Source organism: Lampetra planeri, chromosome 27 (assembly GCF_965212315.1).
Source record: "Lampetra planeri chromosome 27, kcLamPlan1.2.h2, whole genome shotgun sequence".
In the NCBI taxonomy this organism is placed as follows: domain Eukaryota; kingdom Metazoa; phylum Chordata; class Hyperoartia; order Petromyzontiformes; family Petromyzontidae; genus Lampetra; species Lampetra planeri.
In genome coordinates, this window is record NC_136133.1 from 2030309 (window position 1) to 2049770 (window position 19462).

At 46.2% G+C, this 19462-nt stretch overlaps 1 protein-coding gene across 8 annotated transcripts in view; it reads right to left on the reverse strand.

The window, feature by feature from the left end:
* Positions 1–8275, reverse strand: part of LOC144727991 (muscleblind-like protein 2a) — a 44612-nt gene extending 36337 nt beyond the window's left edge. For 2 of the 8 annotated variants that reach the window (XM_078607169.1, XM_078607170.1), the window contains exon 1: positions 8009–8272. The gene's annotated coding sequence lies outside the window, so the exon portion shown is untranslated. Of the gene's footprint in view, positions 1–232; positions 400–6272; positions 6337–8008 lie in introns of all 8 variants that reach the window. The other 6 variants (XM_078607168.1, XM_078607174.1, XM_078607173.1 and 3 more) reach the window with 6 other exon arrangements.
* Positions 8276–19462: the final 11187 nt, after the last annotated feature.

Below are 19462 nucleotides of genomic sequence, written 5' to 3' on the forward strand. Positions count from 1 at the left end.
ACGTCACTATGCGAGTCTATGGGCTTTTGATTGAGTCTATGGGTCTGTGAGAATGGGGTCTCTGTGTGAGTAAATACAATAAGGATTCATATAATAGATTTTCAGTGAGGCCACTTCATGATCTGGACACATTTTTAGGTTGCGCAACCCTCCGCCAGCCGACAAAACCAAAATAATTAAAATGTCTGGTGTAAAAGCGTTGATCATGCAAAATTTATGTGTTCAAGCTCACCGGTAAGTTGAAGAACAATTCTCACATCGAAATGAAGCCGTCAGATACAGCGTTTAATTTGAAACTACGTCGAGCAACCTCAGGTCAATGATGACGCATCTCTCGGCCTACTTAATTTAAAGAGAGATGCAGTCGGTTGTAGGCAGAGAAAGGAAGAGGAGTCTAGCCTGGATGTGAACAGGAGGCAGATAGTAGATGGCCGGGGATAAGGGCGTTTCAGACAATGGGAGCAGCAGAGAAGAATGAGTGACATGGCCATATTATACATTGCAAATGCGACAGCATAATCGAGGCTAACTCATTATTAAAATTGCTAACTCTAATTGTGATTATTCATTGAATCGTGTACATGTGTGTGTCCAGTGACTGGTCAGCATATTTATGTATAGAATCTAAACAAATCTAACTAGAACGCAAATGAAAGTGTTATAACAAAACGAACACAGGACATATGCTCCCAAGTGATGGACGCAGATTGAAATATACAAACGAACTATTCTGTACGTGAATATGACCAAATTTCCTGGAATGTGCCCATTCTGAAGAGGTTAAGCAGGCTTGAGCCTGCGTAGTGCATGTTTCTACACTTTCTGCCTTCACCACAACCCGCATCTCAAGCTTAATTCCCTTCAATGCTCAATGCTGGCACAGCCTGCCATTGGGAACAGCCAATAGGAAGTTGGGGGGGGGGGGACGGGGCGGAGAAGTCTATGCTATTGGGCAATTCCACGATTTCTGACGTACGTTTCAGACACTTTAGAAAAACTGTGGGCATAATCGCCAAGTGTCTTTTGACTTGGGCACAGCACGTCGACCAATCAGGGCCGACAAAGTCAGATGCAAATTATCTGCCAAACCTTCCTTGCAAAATACGACGGCGTCGGGCATGCTGGGTGGGACAAATTGATTTTTTTCTCATCCACGCTGGGATGGAGAGAGACGATAGATTTGAGCCGCTGGTATCAAACCGATGACTCAGGGACACACATTGTGAACATATCGGTGGTCACCTTCACAAGGACACTCACAACGTAATACGATAACAATTGCGAAACTTTGACTCCCAAAGGTTGCCCCAATCTGTAGAACTGCTCCAATGAAATTGAAATGCATTTGACTTAGGACCCACGGCCGGTAACGGAGCTGCTAACACGTTAATATCAACGTTACATTGTTGTGTAGCATCATCGAATCGTGCCGGTGTAGACTACGATACACCATAACGGCACTTCTCAACACCAAACGAGAAAAGTGTACCGGCACTTTTCACCACCATCCCTGCTCGTACGCCACGAAGTTTCCACAGAGGGAAACACGGGAGTGGGGACATGGGCTGCAGGGAGAACTAGATCTTCATACCGGGACTTCAACATTTTGACCGTTAATTAAACCAACACGCACACACATTCAGTGCGTGTGTGCTGGGCCACGAGGCAGCAGTTCGGAGCACAGCTTACAAGCAAAACGAGGAAGAAAAACCTTGCACATTGCGTGGATTCTCTAGCAGTTTCCCAACGTGCGCACGTCCGCAGAAGTATTAAATCTGGCGACAATAATGCTGCCGTTTCAAGCCCCCTCCCCCCCGCAACAAGGTGACGTCACAAGGCACGTGACATGCAACATTCTCGGCGATGTTGCACGGAACGGCGACATCACCTCTGCTGGCAACGTGAATCCTTTTGACGTTGGCCTTTTTACCGCCAGGTTATTGGCAACTCTCCGAATCAATGTGGGTTAAGCGCCTCATTGTAGAGCAACCTTATATACAACTGTATTATATTCTTGGTTCTTTCGGTAAAGTCACGTAGAAGGGAAAAAAAATATATAAATATAAAATAAAATTCTCACGAATTAATATTTATATTAGATGTATATTATTTTATTACTTCCCTTCTATGTGACTTTACCGAAAGAACCAAGAATATGAATCCCTGCAGTCACGAAAAATTTTAATCAAAATACAACTTTATTGTTAGTTCTTATTGGATCATCTTTACAGATGTATCTTGCCACCATCCCTCCCCCCAACCACCCTCTCCAAATTTACAATTCTAATGCACTAACTTTCAAATGCAAATTGAGCAAAGGCTTTCATGACTAATATTATGATTCATAATTATTTTTTTTGGGTCAGATCTCAAGAGCACAAGGCCAATGTGTGTTGTACACCCTTCCCTACACTGCCCGACACGGCCAAATAAATAAAGTCGCTTTACCATGCCAGTAAGTTGAAGAGCAACCCATACGCATTCAACAGAGAGGCACGACGTTTCGCTGGCCACGACGTTCAGCATCGTCGGGCGATTTCCAGAGTTCAGCTCTAGCAGTTTATCTCTGGAACGTCATACACGATTGTTAAATTCTGTGGATTGCCCTTCAACATAGCTGTGTGGTGAAGCAATTCACATCGGCGCGCTTATTCAAGCGACAACTTTACTCATTCGACTGGTCGGGTGGAGGAGGGTGCGCAACACACATTGGCATTGCACTCACGTGATCTGGCCAAAACAAATCAACTATTAATTGCTTTCAACTGTAGCTGCATAGAGTATAAAATTCTTTAAAATCATAGGCGAGCTGTCATTGCGCTCTTATAGAAACGTGCGTTTAAGAGCATTTGGCTGCTATAAATTTCCACGTGATGAGCCACTTTGTTGAGCAATCATTTGTGGCCAAGTCGCTTCTAAAAAGAAGAGCTGCATAACTCATTGGGTCTGATCTGGTAAAAAAAAAAGTTCACTATTCTTGTTTAATTAATGCCAATGCACCGCCATTGTTTGTCAATCCACTGCTGGATTAGGCTCCCCCCACATCATACACCGTGTGAGTCATTGGTGCTACATGACCATACTTTAGCGCACTGGTCAAAGGGGGTTGGTAAAGGCGGTTGGAGAATAAAAGTGCAAGAGAGGAATAAACTGAGCTCGACTTCCCTCTGCTGCCCACCAAATAGAACCAGGCTGAAGTAAACGTGTAGTGCATTTTGGCCTCCGACCTACGAACCGGGCTGGTTATCCGTCTTTCTCAGGGGGTTTGTAATGGCTCCGTCAGACACCGAGCTGGTACTTTTGGGTTCCTAGGTTCAATGTCTAATTTATCTCTCTCGCTCACAGAGAGAGTTCATAATGGTCATGTCAGAGACACCACGCATGCACCACAAATATTCCATGTTCATGTAAGAGGAACTTGGTCAACACAATTTTTATTGTTGGTTAAAACCAAGGGGGCGCTGCGGTGGAAAGATGCTAAATACCTCACCTGGAATACAGGTCATCGTTTCGATGCAGACGCTGACACCTGTATATTTGGAGTTTGCATGTTATATCTAGATTTGAAGCGTTCGTGACTGCAAGGATTCATACTCTTAGGTTTTTTCGGTAAAGTCACGTAGGTAAAAAATAAAATTAATAAAAGTAAAATAAAAAATCACGACGTTTCGGGAGGCAACACAAGCTTCCGTCTTCAGGTGGAACCGTCACAGCACAATTGCTGTATATATGTTTACTATTGCTGTATATATGTATATTGATTGCTGTATATATGTATATACAGCAATCTATATACAGCAATCGTGCTGTGACGGTTCCACCTGAAGACGGAAGTTTGTGTTGCCTCCGAAACGTCGTGACTTTTTATTTTACTTTTATTAATTTAAATTGTATTTTTTACCTACGTGACTTTACCGAAAAAACCTAAGAGTTTGCATGTTATCTCCGTGGTTGTGCGCATTTTTCTCCAGGCCCTCTGGTTTTTCTCTCCACGTTTGAAATAAAAATGCGTTTAGAGTATTTGGCTGCGAAACTTTTCCACATTGCTAAGCCACTTCAGTGGGCTATCATTTGTGATCGCCAGTTCGCTTCTGCAAACAAACAGCTATAAAGTTCAGTTGGGCTATACTTGCTCAAATAAAACATTATTTAATCGTTAAAATGTATATATTTCGATGTTCATAAAGGCCATGTAAGGATCTCCTGAGCTGGCAGTGCTACAATTCTGAGTTCAAGGTCTAAATGTCTCTATCTCTCAAGGGGTTCGTGATGAATGTGTTAAAAATACTAAGAACCTGCAACTAACCGATATCCTAGCTTTGAGCTCTTGGTCTGATCATGTCTCTCTCGCTCTCTTGCAGAGGGTTCAAAATGGCTATGTCGAAAACACGAAGCCAGCACTTCTGAGATTCTGGGATCAAGCCCGGGGTCTGGGCATCTCTCCATTTCTCGAAGAGGAATGGGTGGGGGAGCATAATGGTCGTCTCAGAGACACTAAGCCAGAAGAATTATGATGCTTGGTTCAAGTCCTGAGTATTGGCTGGGTATGTGGTGGGTGTGTGTATGTGTGGGAGCGGCAGTCTAGCGGTTTGCGCGTTGCGCTATTAACCCAGTAACCAGAGTTCGAATCCTGCTCACGGCCAACATCAGTGACGATTAATCTAAACTCAGCCTCAAATGAGTACCTGGTACGGTGTGTAAAATCATTGCCACTGGGGAGACAAAGGCGGTCGGGCATGGTGTTGGCCATCCCGTGTGCCGTACCGGCCTTCATAGTGCTCGCTAACAGCACTTGCCCCAACAGTCTGTGAAGGCTATACTGGAGATTTGTCTTTGTGTGCGTCTCTCTTTAAGTCATCTCAGTCGGTCAACCAATAATTAATGCCACCTTGGGGCTCTCTCCGATGACCTGCCAGTGGAGCCTTCGACAAATTGACGTGGCCTCAAGGTGCACCTAGGTAAGGCCTGAAGCGGCTGTTGTCAGTATTGATAAAAATGTACAAAAAATTTCGTGTTAAATATATTGGCCCCCGCGTACAATTGTCACTACCCGAAATTCATGAAATAAATAAATGAAAATCATTCCTGGCAAAGCAACTGAAACCGTGGCAAGCCTCGATGGAAGCGTTGTGGGCGGGGGGGGGAGAGGAAGGATTTGAGGCGCGTTGTTGAGCGAGCGGGTTCCGACACGTTCTCGCACTGCGTGAAGAGAGAGAGGGGAGGAAAAAAACCCAACCCCGTACAGTCAGCGGCGAGATATTCAAAAATAATTAAACAACCCTAAATAAAAAATGAATTACTAAGCTGGCGGCAGCGGCAGCGGCGGTGGCAGCCTCGGGGCCACGTGTGTGAGTGTGGGAGGGAGGAGATGGAGGAGGAGAAGGGAGGGAGACGGGGGGGCGGACGCAGAACGAGAGGGAGATGGGAAGGAGAGTGAGAGAGAGATAAAAGCACGGGAGAGGGAGAAGTCATGCGGGCAAAGATAGCAGAGGGGAAGTGCAAAGAGGGGGAGATACGAGAGGAAGAGAGGGGGAAGAGAGGAAGATCCGAGAGAGAAGTGGGAGGGGTGAAGGGATGGAGAGGAAGAGAGAAGGGATTGAGAGACGGAGGGGGATGGAGAGCGAGGAAAAGAAAGATTGTGGGAGTGAGAGCCAAGGGAGGAGAGGGAAAGTCGGCATGGGGAGAGGAAGGAAGAAGAGAGAGCAGGACAGCAGAGATAGCAGAGGGCGACGGGGGAGATGGCAGATGACACCGATTGAGAGGAGATGGAAAGGAGAGAAGGGAGGAGAGAGATTGTATAGATACTCAAGAGAGTAAACAGAGGGAGAAAGGGAGAGTGGCGGGAGAGTAGAAACGCACCTTTTTATTTGTTAATTTACTTTACGTATCCGTGTTTCTGCTAGAGACAGCGAAAGCGACGGGAGGAAGAGCGGGGTGAGAGAGTGGGTGGGTGGGAAGTGGGGAGGAGGGATGAGTGGGGAGGGATGAGTGGGAGAGACGAGGGAGTGGGAGAGATGCAGGGGGGGTGAGAGTTGAGTGGGAGGTGAAATGGATTGTGAGAGAGACAGAGTAATTGACAGGAATCGAGACAACTCATCCAACAGACAATTGACCGCGCGCGAGCGAAAACACGTGGACCAGAGGGAGATCGAACCGAAGATGCGCGAGATAGAGAAATAGGGGGGACATGCAAGGAGAGATGAGGTCACACAAGTACGGCACAGGAAGACACAAAGGTCAGAGGGGCAAGGATTTACAGAGACAACACATACCGCCGTGTAGCTCCGCTCACTGTGCGTGGGACGTGTGGTGGCGTCTGCCCAGGGAGATGAATTTCTAAAATTCATGGTAACGACACAATAGTATGGACGTGCTTGTTAGCAGAGAGGGGACGCATTGAGCCGCAGAAAGACGAGATACGGACACACCGTATACACATTGACGCTGAGACTGTGATCCAGTTGAGAAATTGAAAAAGCATAAAAACACATTCACACCAACACGAGCACAGATACATGCCTTCGGTTATAGACCATAAGACAGAGAGCCACATATACAGGCCAGTGAGACACAAGATACTGAAACACAATGATATGCAAAGAGACACGATGGGACACACTTATACACGTAGATACAGATGCAAAGAGATGCACAAAGCGAGAGGCAGGCACTCAGGAACACTAGGGTACAGACACATTAAGACAGGGAGAAACAGATCCCCCGAGACGTCGACACAGTGAAACATTGATGCTAAAACACACCGAGATAGAGATACGCAGATAGAGACAATAAAATGATACAAACACACACGCTTAGAGGGAAAGACACTGCGATTTAGAAACAGGAAAGAGGGTCAGACAGTGATGGAGAGGATGGAGATGAATGCAGGGGGAGAGAGGCACGGGGAGATTCACGGCTAAAGGAAACGTAGACGCCGCTACATGTGACAATCCACTGCTGGATGAGGGTCGTTAAGGTTATTTCGTGGCATACTTCAACAGGCAGGTCAGTGCGGGTCGGTGACGCCATTGATCACACACAGGCACAACAAGATCACTTTCTGACCCGCCCCTGCCGGACATGTGCGATAAAGAGCTTTATAGGTAATCGGATTCCAACAGCACCGATTCGGAACATACGCAAACACATGTACTCACGTACTGAGAGTGTATCCACATTCACACACACACATAAAACACGTTAACTATCTACAATAAAGAGCCTCCCGTGTAGCCTGCACAGACTGTGGGGGCAAGTGCTGTTAGCGAGCACCTATGAAGGCCGGCACGGCACACTACGAAGGGGTGGGTGGGCAGCACCACGCCCGGCCGCCTTTATCTCCCCAGTGGCGATGTTTCCACATCGCACCAGGTACTCATTTGAGGCTGAGTAGACCTACGGGAGGCCCAGAGCCGGTTCAGGTAATCGTCACTGGGTGTTGGTGGCCGTGAGCGGGAATCGAACCCTGGTCACCAGGTTCGTAGCGCAGCGTAGCGCGAACCGCTACACGACCGCTCCCCCCACACGCACAGGCACTCATCCAGACTCACAAGGACACGCATGTTAATAATATTCACAAACGCACATCCATAAACCAGCACAACAGGTCGCCCCATTCGCACTAAGAAGTGACGTTGACGTAACCCCGTAGCGCTTCGTGCCAGGCTAGGTGCACTCGGCGACCACGTGATGCGTCGAAGGCTGACTTATCAGGTCACGGGGCAGGCCCAGGTGTTACGAGTTAACAGACGACAGCTCGCACAGAGACGCGCGCGTTGTACACCGACACACACCAAACACGCGAAAACCACCACTCGCCGCCAAGTGGTGCTGACGTCACCGCGGCGCTTGTACCAGGCTAGGTGCACACACGCAACATACTCGCGCGGAGACAAACACGACCGCAAGGAGAGCGCGCGCGTACACACACACAACCACCAAGCCGCGGTGACATCACCGCGGCGACTGTGCCAGGCTAGGTGCACACACACACAACGTACGCACTCACCCCTCAATGCCACTCCTCGCCCAAAATCCGAGCGACAACCTCGTTCCGCTCGCTCAGCGCGGCGTGAGAGCGAGGCGGCTGTAGAGCGAGGAGAGAGAGAGAGATAGAGCGAGAGGGGAGGGAGAGAGAGAGAGGGAGAGAGATGAGAGCGGGAGATTCGTTCGTGGAGCTGGAATCGCGGCCCTGCCTCTCTACGCGAGCCGCGCCTCACGCCATTGTCGCTGGGCAGACAGGGGGGCGGGGTCTCGTAGCGGAACCGGACGTGACGTCACCGGAAAAGGCGTTGATTCGAGAACTCGCTCGCTCCACCCCCTACTCCGCCGCCGCGTGCTTAGGGGGGTAGGGCTTGTGATCGAGAAGGCGGGGCTTGTGTGGGTTCTGTGGGCGGAGCCTGGCTTTCTTTGGGCGGAGTTTGTGGATCATCGGGGCGGGAGGGCGGGGCGTATGACGGTGTAGGCGGGGCTTGAGACCTACTGGGAGGGGCTTGTGAGAATGTGGGAGTGGCTTGCGGGCGTGTGGGCGGGGCTTATGTTTGAATAGGATGGGGGTTCATCTTCTTGGTTCTTTCGGTAAAGTCACGTAGAAGGGAAGTAATAACATAATAAAATAAACATAATAAAATAATTCTCACGACGTTTCGGCCACAACGCAAGCAGCCGTCCCCCGACAGACATGGTCTTCACCTGAGGACGGCTGCTTGCGTTGTGGCCGAAACGTCGTGAGAATTATTTTATTATGTTTTTTAAATTATTTTATTACTTCCCTTCTACGTGACTTTACCGAAAGAACCAAGAAGATGAATCCCTGCAGTCACGAAAGCTTTAAATCGAAAGGATGGGGGTGGTGGAAAAGTTGCCCGCATTTGGGTCAAACAGCTTGAACTTTCAGCGGGTTTTGCACTTAGTTCGCCACTTAAATCTGTTGTAAGTGGGTAGGGGGGCAGAGAAACAAGTGATTGAACAGCGACACTGAGACTGCACGAGGAAACCAACAAAATACATATTCATAAATTGGACCAAGTTTGAAAAAAAATACTGTACCCGCTAGTTTCTCTATCGGAATCTCCAGTAACGTCGTACATAGCAGTCATCGCCCCCTACTGCCATAATTTGGCAGGACCCCCCTAAAAAAATTGTCGTTCGACTGAGCGAGGCTGTCATGGGTAAACAACACGAGGGGGTGTGTGGCCAGCACCACGCCCGGCCGCCTTTGTCTCCCTAGTGACAATGGATACACACCGCACCAGTTACTTATTTAAAGCTGAGTTGACCGAGGGGAGACCCAGGATTTGTTCAGATGATCGTCACTGCTGTTGGTGGCCGTGCAAGGGCAACTGCTCATCGGATGTGAATTTCACAACATTCTGTGTGATCTTTCAACCCTCGTCTCCGTAGTGCTGGATTACAGAGCCATGCATCGCTACCACTGCCCCGAAATAAGACATTTTCCAATCAGTGCACAATACCTACTATCCAATATGGATTGGAAACACGGATATACTGACAGTGAACTTGAAACTAAATCTGGAAAGGGCACTAAACCGCGTTGTGGAGGTGCATGTTTGGAAGCATGCAGATACATAGGAACCCATGGATGAAACATTTGTTCGGGCAGGACCCATCATCATTGAAAAATGTTGACACTCCGACTGATGCTCCTGCTGTTGTGGAGTGACTCATGCTGCAGAGTTTGGTAGTACATGTTGTTTACGTCGTTTATTGTGAAAATTCGGTCACAGTTCCTATGATCACTGTTTCATTGCTTTTATGGCTTTATTTTGGTGATTTTCGAAAAGTTTTTCGGTTTGGCCATGTTTGTTCGTTGTAGTACAGAGTTAGACTGATGGCCTTAATCTAAGTTGTCTTGTGGTTGTTGTTGTTTGACTTGCATCCCACTGGGATTTTTGCACATTTTTGTGTACGGTGCTTTTTCTGCAATATTTTGTTGTCTTTTCTTGGATTTTCTGTTTGCACTCAGTCACATATTCACTTTAAGATGTTTTTTGTTAATGTTTTTGTTTTTTGTTTGTTGCGGTTGCACCTGATTCAAGAGCCGAATGGCTCACAGGGCTATACCTAATAAATGAACTTGAACTTGATCATATCGTGAAGGATGACCGATCTATGGACAAGACCGGTCATGGAATTACAGAGGAGGGATCAAGCGTAAGAGGATGACCAAGCGCAAGTTTGTGGTGGGTGGTGGTTGAGTGCGGCTGTCGGTAGTGCGTGTGGGTGATGATGGTGGTGTGGATGGCGACGATTATGTGAACCCGTCCTGGGCCTCCCCTAGGTCGACTCAGCCTCAAATGAGTACAGGTACTTGGTGCGATGTGTAAACATTGCCACGAGGGGATAAATGCGGCCGGGCGTGGTGTTGGCCACCCATCCCCTCGTGTGCCGTACCGGCCTTTCGCACCTCCGATTAGCACGGTTGGTCACATACGGTACGAAATAAGTTCAATATACATGCAGTTTTTTCAGTTTTCAGTTTTATTTATTTGGTATAGCCATGTGAGCCATTCGGCTCTTGAATCGGGTGCAACCGCAACAAACAAAAAACATGAACAAGAAAACATCTTAAAGTGACTATGTGACTATGCGCAAATAGAAAAATCCAGGAAAAAACTGCAAAGTCTTCCAGAAAAAAAAGCACCGTACACCAACGCTGTGCAAAAATCCCAGTGGGATGCAAGTCAAACAACAACAACAACCACAAGACAACTTAGATTAAAGCCATCATTATAACTCCGTACTACAACAGACAAACATAGCCAAACCAAAAACACGTTTTCGAAATCACCAAAATAAAGCCATAAAAGCAATGTAACAGTGATCACATTTGACCACTGTGGAGATGTAGCGACGAGATCAGTGTGAGAGTGAGATGGATTGTGACATCGCGACATTGTATGGGATGGTGAGAAAATGTGCGGATTCTTGACTCAAGCAGTGGATCAAACATGGCTGATGATCATTGATCAAAACAGACCTGTGTCTTATTCCGACGGCAGCTACCAACCGGTCTGTCCGATATATTGAAAACGAGAACCCCACGTTGTGTACACGTGATCGGGTGGCTCAGAAGTCGGCGTCGACATCCCTGATATGGGTTCGAATCTGTGCTTCGGTCACGCGTGATAAAACACATCATCAAATATATGGCATCAACTGCCCAAAAACAATTGCGTTAATGTAAAATAATTTTTCATTCTTGCAGAATGTGAGGTTAAACAAAAATATTTTTCATTCAGAATCAGAATATTTATTTGGACTGCAGGAGGAAAATCCGATGAGCAATGAAGCTCCATTTTCACAGATGTTCCAGTTTGGGTGGGTCAGCATGCGACAACCACTCATTCCAGGGCATCACAAGTGCACAAGTGATAACCCTGGTGTGGATACAGAGGCCACATGAAGTGAATTTCGAGGTGCCATAGAACTCCGATGACGAACCCAGGGTGGTGCACAATAGACGTGCAGAACTACAACACCCCCCCCCCCCCCGTCAGTCAACTGATCGACGTCCACCTCCCCACAGCGTGTGGGTTGCGGGGGGGGCTATTAGACCATACTTCACCACGCTGGGTCACTGCAGGTTAGTGAAGGCGAGGAGCGTAGAAGCACAGCCCAAGAATGGATTTTGCTGCAAAGCCCTCTCTCTCGACGTCGCCCAAAAGCCTGTTAACACCTGCTTATGCATCGTGGTCGCCTCATCAAAACACTATTCATGCCCAACCCTGCTTATGTTCTGAGATTAAAACAAAAATTAGATCAGGTCCAATCTGGGTGCTTTGTCAATCGGTGACTTTGTCTGATACTGGGGACATAAGTCAAAAATCGACAACAAAAACATGTAATTCACCACTCTCCTGTTGCTCTATTACTTGAGGCCGCCTTGACAAATAGCAGCCTCCCGAAGGCAGGAAAGCCCGTACAAGCCACGCCCAGTGTGACCCAGCTGCTGGTGGCGTCACCAAGCCCCGCCCTTCACCTCCCGTCCAGCGGCACACGCGGTCACCAGAAATCAGACTTTCCCCCCCCCCACACATCCACTCGCCCAATTATTTGCAAGCTATCCGATTAAATGTAACTGGTAAATCGGTATATGAATCATTTACTCAAATAAACCAGCTCTAATTTTGTTACATAATACAATTAATAAATAAAGAGACATTTTTTTACGGGAGGGCGTTTTCAAGCGGTACACAGATACTGCCAATAGAAACTTCAAACAACAAAGACAAAGATCCCCCGTATAGCCTTTAAAGACGATTGGGTCAAGTGCTGTGAGCAAGCACCTATGAAGGCCGGCACGTTACACGATGGGGGTTAGGTGGCCAGCACCACGCCCGACCGCCTTTGTCTCCCCCAATCGCGATGCTTACACCACCAGAACCAGGTACTCATTTTAGGCTGAGTCGACGTTAGGCAAGGCCCAGTACCGGTCCAATAGATCCCCCACGCAAGGCAACACACCGTGCAAGAATGCAAAATGCACCATGGTTTATCCCACAAAACCACGGCTCCCTCCCCCTATTGGGGCAGTGATAGAGTCCACCTAGAGAGCCGAACTGCAGCACCTAACCCTTGAACCCCAGGGAAGACATCCAATGGGACAACCCGATTGGCTATTGCCATGGCAACCTGTACCCCCCCCTATTACCTTAGCCTTGTACATGGGCTGCTAGACCTTAAAGGGGCCCTGTACTGTCAGCAGATAAGGCAAAAGTGTGCAAACATTTTCACGTGTGGAGGCTTCTCCTTTGAAATTTGGACGGATTTTAGTCTCCGTGCCCCTTTTTGCCGTGAGATAAGGGATTGGGAGCCATGTTTAGAAATATATGTTTTAACTGTATTGCATCCCTACCAAAATAGCCCTGTTGCACTGAAGATAGAGGGATTTTGAAACTGCAATTCCATTTAAAAGTCAACTGGGGCTGCTTTCCACGGGCTAGAAGTGTGGACATATCCTCTTTGTTGTCCATTTCCTTTTGACAATCGTTTATAACAATTTCGCCGGGGGATGTTACGACATCGGAGCAGCAGCAGCGCAACCATTCGTTTTAGGGAACAGCTTTCCAGTGACCTATAACTCCACACAATAAGGAGGGCACCACTCCTCCTACCCACTCTTCCACCCACTGAGAATAATTCCCGTCACATGACAGTGTCAACCCAATATTTTAATGCTCAGAGCTGGAATTTTTGCCAGAAAATGCAGTGCAGAATTTTTTTGAATGTGATGGGTTTTTGTTTGTGCAGTCCATTGGTGAATGGGATTATATGACATAAAATCACTACACTTGAGGACCTGGTTTAATCACAGCCGGCTGAGACGCGGATTTGAACCCCAGATCCTAGCCGTGTTCGCTCAGCATTTTTGAGCTCTGAGCCACGCGGCCACCGAAGGTAGTGGTGAAAAAAAAGTTAACCCAACAAAACACGAACGAGACTTGTACGGCCCTTTAAACTACTAAAACTAAACTTTCAAAAACATTTTACCAGGTCAGGTCCACTGAGCTATATAGCTCTTTTTCAGAAGCGACCTGGTCACAAATGATAGCTCAACAGTGGCTTATCATGTGGAAATTTATAGCAGCCAAATACTCTAAACGCGTGTTTTCTAAATGTAGAGGGAAAAACCAGAGGACCCGGAGAAAAATCCACGTGACCACGGGGAGAACATGCAAACTCCAAATATACAGGCGTCAGGTTTGAGATTGAACCCACCACCACCTGAATACCAGGCGAGGTAGTTAAACAACTCGCCACTGTGACGCCCCCTTTATTAAACTACTGCTGGATGAAAAGGCATCCTAACACTGTTGGCCTTGGGGGTATTTTTCACCATACTTCATCATGCTATTCAGTGCAGGTTAGTGAAGGCGGAAGGGAGGCTTAGTATAGATTCAGATATCAACTCACCGCTGATTTTAGCCGTGGCCGGGAATTAAACTCTATGTAGATTAGCTTTTTTTTTTACCAACATCTGATTTGCAATGTATATTTCTAATGAGTCGTTTACAGTCCATTGTTTAATACACTGCTCTTTGAAGGCCTTCACAAACTGTTTATTGTGCGGGTTGTTTCACCATACTTCACCACGCTGGTAAGTGTGGGTTGGTGAAGGAGGGAGGGATGCTCACGACTGAAACAGACATTACTCGCCAATCGTGTTAGCCTTGGCCGGGATTCCAATTCAGGTGGCTAAGTTTATAGCGCAGCACGGGGATCACTACACCACTGCTCTAACTCATACGTTAATATGATGAACTTCTTTCGCACTGTGCGTTGCCAACCGTGCTAACATGATCTAAACGCTTCCAAACCACCACAAAATCTAGCAATTCTACGCTTGGTGGCTCCTGATATAGAGGTGGAAATTCCTAATTCCCTAATAACCATTGCCAGTCTGTCCATTGAGATGGCCATTTTTTGTCATTCCAAAAATTAGTGGCGCTCTGGTTTGTGCGCTGTGCTGTGAACCCAGTGACACGAGTTCCATTCCTGATCACGGTTCACATCAGTGGCGACTTGAACCTCCACCCCCTTCAGTGCCACCAACCCGCACTGACCAGCGTGGTGAAGTATGGTCAAACAACCCCCATGATTGGATACGGCATAGGGAGAGGACCTTCATATAGCAATGGACTGACAAAGACCTGTAAATTATTCATTATTAATATAGATTAATAATCAGGTGCTGGTTAAATGCACTAATTTATTCCAGTTTAATGTGTTACCGTTTGGGTGAAGTATGTGGGCCCGGTTAGTGTTGTTCGGTAATGAGTGTACAGTCAATGCGAGTTTGCAAGTCGAAAAAAAGACAAACACACAAAATTCCTTTAAAACATTTTCCACGGCATTTTGTCGAGTGACCTGAGAGGTCGCCACTTCAAGAGGAGGCGATGGAATGAAAAATATTTACGAAAAAAAGGCCCACGTGACTGAAAGTATGAATGTGAGGAAGCCGGCTGGCTCAGAGGGTTCACGATGTCAGTAACCACTGGGCTAGAACCTTCGATACCGGCTATTCCTCTCTCTCTCTCTCAGGAGGTCCACAATGGCTGTGTCAGAAAGACTGATTCAGCACTCCTGTACATATATGTTGAACTTCTTTCGCACCGCACGTAGCCAACCCTGCTAATTGGAGGTGCGGGGGAAGGACAATAAACTAAACCAAAAAAGCAGTTTTAAAGAAATGAGATTTAAATCTAGATTTTAAAAGTGCACAGCTCCAGTGGCTTCCTAATATCGGAAGGAAGAGCGTTCCAGACGACTGCAAAAGCGCATCTGAAAGCACGCGATGCAGTGACCATCTTTGTTCGATGGCCAGCCAAAAGCCACTGCTAAGCCCTGGGGTCTAGCCCAGGGTCTAGGTGTCCCTCTCGCTCTCTAAGATGGTTCATAATGGCCATAATTATCAGGAATACAGAGCTGGAACTGATAACATGCTGGGTTCAAGCCCCAGGTCTGAGTGTCTATCATATATCATACACTGAAGCAAACATAGATCCCAGGTTCATACTGTGGGGGTGAATATCTGTCTCTTAGAGGGTTCATAATGGCCATGACAGACACAAGGAGTCTGCAATGCTGAAATACTTGTTTCAAGTTTTGGGTCTGGGGGTCTCTCGAAGAGGGCTCATAATGGTCACTTTTTCCAACGAGAAAACGTCCTTCGGAGTAAAGTATTCATGGATCACATATAGACGTATGAAACTCGCAAACCCACTGGACTGCGAGTGGACCAGGAGGTGGCAGTACAACAAGTGGGTTCGTGAGTAACTCCGTGTGTGCAGACCCAGATGTGTTATCCCCTCAAATGCGTGATTTGGTTTTCTCCATATCCTTCCGTTTCTGGTCAAATCCTAATTACGACGCTTATTTACCCAGGCAAGTTTAACCGAGTCTCATGGCTCTATTTCAGGTGGGTCTTGCCACGTTTTCACAACAGGGGTGCGATGGTTGCTATGCATTGTACAATATAATCGCAAATCGACTAATTGTGGTGTAATTCGTTTTTAAATATATATTTGGCAACTTTGGACCATGAAACCAAACGATCGTGGAATTTTATTGGCCAAACATCCCAATGTAACAGCACCCTTCTGAAAATATTCTTGAGACTCAGCGAAGCTTTGAACTCTGCAATAGTAATGGTACAGCCCTTTTGCATGTATGCATGTTGAACTTCTTTCACAAGGTACGTAGCTAACCGTGCTAATCGGAGGTGTGGGGGAAGGACAACAAACTAAAGACAATAAATTCGTTTTACATTTTCCAATCCACAGCAGGATGATGTTTCCCCACACAATGCGCGTCATGTTTTAGTTTTGTATTAAAATAATTAAACCACGCTGGCAAGGGCGGGTAGGTGAAGAGGAAAAGGTAAGGACCGGTTCTGGTATCACCCGCCTCACTAATGTTCGCCGTGGCCATGAACCCAACTCAGACCAGCAGGTTCACAACAGCGTGCTAACTACTGTACGATTGCCCTGCCAAATATATGCCGTGACATCAATATTGCTGTACTTGTTTTTTTCTGCTCTACCAGTGGTCGGGGGCAAGTCTGTCCATTCGACGGCCGTCGCTGAAATTCCAATGAAGCGGTACTGCATTTTTTCCACCCAAGATGGATCATTGGTTGAGTCCTAGATAGAAAATTTAATGTGAATTGGGCGCTTTAACTCACAGTGCCACTCAACTGCAAGAGACAGATGTTGTAAAAAAGACTAATACTTTCTTTTTAGCATAATTATTGAACTCTGTATTTTTTAAAATAAAGGCTATAATATATTTTTCATTGAAAGTAAATTGTAACTATATATTTTTTAAAGTGCTATTATGGATTATTCATTCATAAAATGTCATACAATTATTAAGTATTTGTATTATTTAAATGTAATCTTTTTTTTTTATTTGGTCAAATATTATTTACCAAACAAAACCTAAGTATATATGGGTTTTAAATCTATCAAGCTGGATCTAAACAGAATACTGTAAAAAAAAGTAACTTGATGGTACAGAAAAACTGTACCTATTTTTAGTTGCTGGAAAGGGACAAAAACACAAACCAGTTGTGGGCACGCGCGTGGCCTTGGGAGATAGCGCAATTATTTTTTAGGCTGAGCAGACCTAGTTGTAGTTGGATCTGCTTGCCAGTTATCCACTGAGAAAGCAGCCAACATTTTAACTCCAGCTGCAGTTGCCCAGTCCTGCGACCAGGGCCAGATTAAGGCATGGGGGCCTTTAGGGGCTGCAAGCCCAGAGGCCTCTGCCAGCTGGAGGGCCTCCAGATATTAACTGAAAAGTTATTTAATTTATGAATGCTGAATTGTATTTGTTAGCCTTGTAGAAATACATTGTAAGTTTCTTTCACTTTGTTTTCCTTTTGAAAATATTACTGGGGGCCTCTCAGTACCTGTAACCCAGGGGCCTACAAAATCTTAATCTGGCCCTGCCCCCGATAGTAACAGCGAGATGATTACAAACAAAGTATTGATCTGTCTAAATCAGCACAAGCCTCCTGTAAACCACATGACCTGTGTGGCCACTCTGAATCCCTCTCATATATTTATATATCTCTGTCCAGTACCAGGGCTTGAACTCATGATCTCAGCAGTTCTGGTTCAGTGGCTCCGACATTGCTACAATATCATTTGTGATGACCGGGTCACTTCTGAGAGAGAGAAAAAGCGCTATATAGCTCAATGGACCTTACCTGGTACAATAAAACAAAAACGTTTGGTTTAGTTAGTTTGGTAACTCAGAGAGACGCCCAGACGCAAGGCTCTTCAGTGTCATGGGACGTGGCCATCACGGACCCAGTGACCGGCTGGCGCCGTATTGCACCGCGGTTGTGCAATGCACGTGTTGCACAAGTGGTGCTTGGCCGTCATGGTGCTCTGCTGCTGCTGTTACTGTCCCCGCCGCTATCGCATGTGCACACACATCCTGGGTTGGACCACCCCCCCCTGGCCCCACCACCACATCACCATGGGCGAGATGCCCTCTCTATTTAACCATGCGAATGGAACTGTTGCTTGGGCTTCCTCGATTCAGCTCATCATCATCATCGTTATCACCAAGTGTTCACGGTTGGCAAATGAGTGGCGATATGGAGAGAATGCATGGGAGCAGAATTTGAAGAAGAAAAAAACAGCACGTTGCTTGATATGAGATCCAGGGTTTTAGATGAGCCCAAATGCCATCGTCATCGGCTGGCTGCGCAATTGCAACACTCGCGACTCACCACAAGAAGCCCCCCCCCTGTTCGAATCCCGACTCTGGAACCTTTCTGTTTGAGGTGTGTATGTTCTCCCCCTGTTATGCATGGGTTTCCACCCATCTCTAAGAAAAACTAAAACATACAATGGGACTGGTATTGTTGGACGAGCATCCCAATGCTGAAGAATCTCTAAATAAAAAAAAGGCTAAAGATGTCTGCAACAACTCAGCTGGTTTCCAGTTCCTGGATCGTCTAATTTGGCTCCAAAACGCAGAAACTATGGAGGAAATATCCATGATGTATTGCTTTGAATAATGAAATTTTAGCTCTACAGGAAAGCTTTCTTCAGTTGAAGTTTCAAGTGTTTGAATCTTTTCATATTTTTTTTTTTACGAAATATTACATTTTACAACTATTACATACCTCTGCAAGACACTATTGAGGCAATATCCATGATGTATTTATTTCAAAGTGATATTTTATATTTTGTATGTATCTTTTCAAATCTTGTTGATTTTTGTATCTATCTTCTATCTATAGCTTATATCTTTAGATACATATTTTATTAGAAAATATAAAAAAGCGTGAAACTTTATTTAACATCTGCTAGATGCGTTACGCCGGGTTCAACTAGTTACCTATAAATTGCTCTATAGGGATTACACACAGATCAACATCGCAGCTGTCGCCCTCTACTGCGAAAACTTGGCAGGACCCTCCTAAAAAAAGTATTGACTCAGTGAAACTTTGCTGGGTAAACAAGCGTGATAACAATCCTTCATTATCGGCAGTAGCAGCAGCGTCTGGAAACTTGCATCTGCATTCTGTTGGCAGGAATTGATTTGTACTGGTGGCATGGCGTTGAACTTGATGACAGTGTTGATAGGCTCAGGCTCACTGGGAAACTTTTGGTCTGTTGAAACAGTGGCAATACTTCCTGCAACATTCAAGCGATCACAATAACATCACTTTCACCACCACCACCACCACCTCTAGAATTATTCTCAGCCTCAACATCACCAAAACATCAGCATTATCACCAGCAAAAGCACCTACAATCATTACCATCACCACTATCACTGCTACCCTCATCACCAACAATCGTCAACCGTGATCGCTTATTCACGGTCGGTGAAATATGTAGCACTTTGGGTTGGAGGTCAACAGTGGTTTCTCCACGGATGGAATGGCCCTGCCACAAAGACGTGGAATTTCCACCGT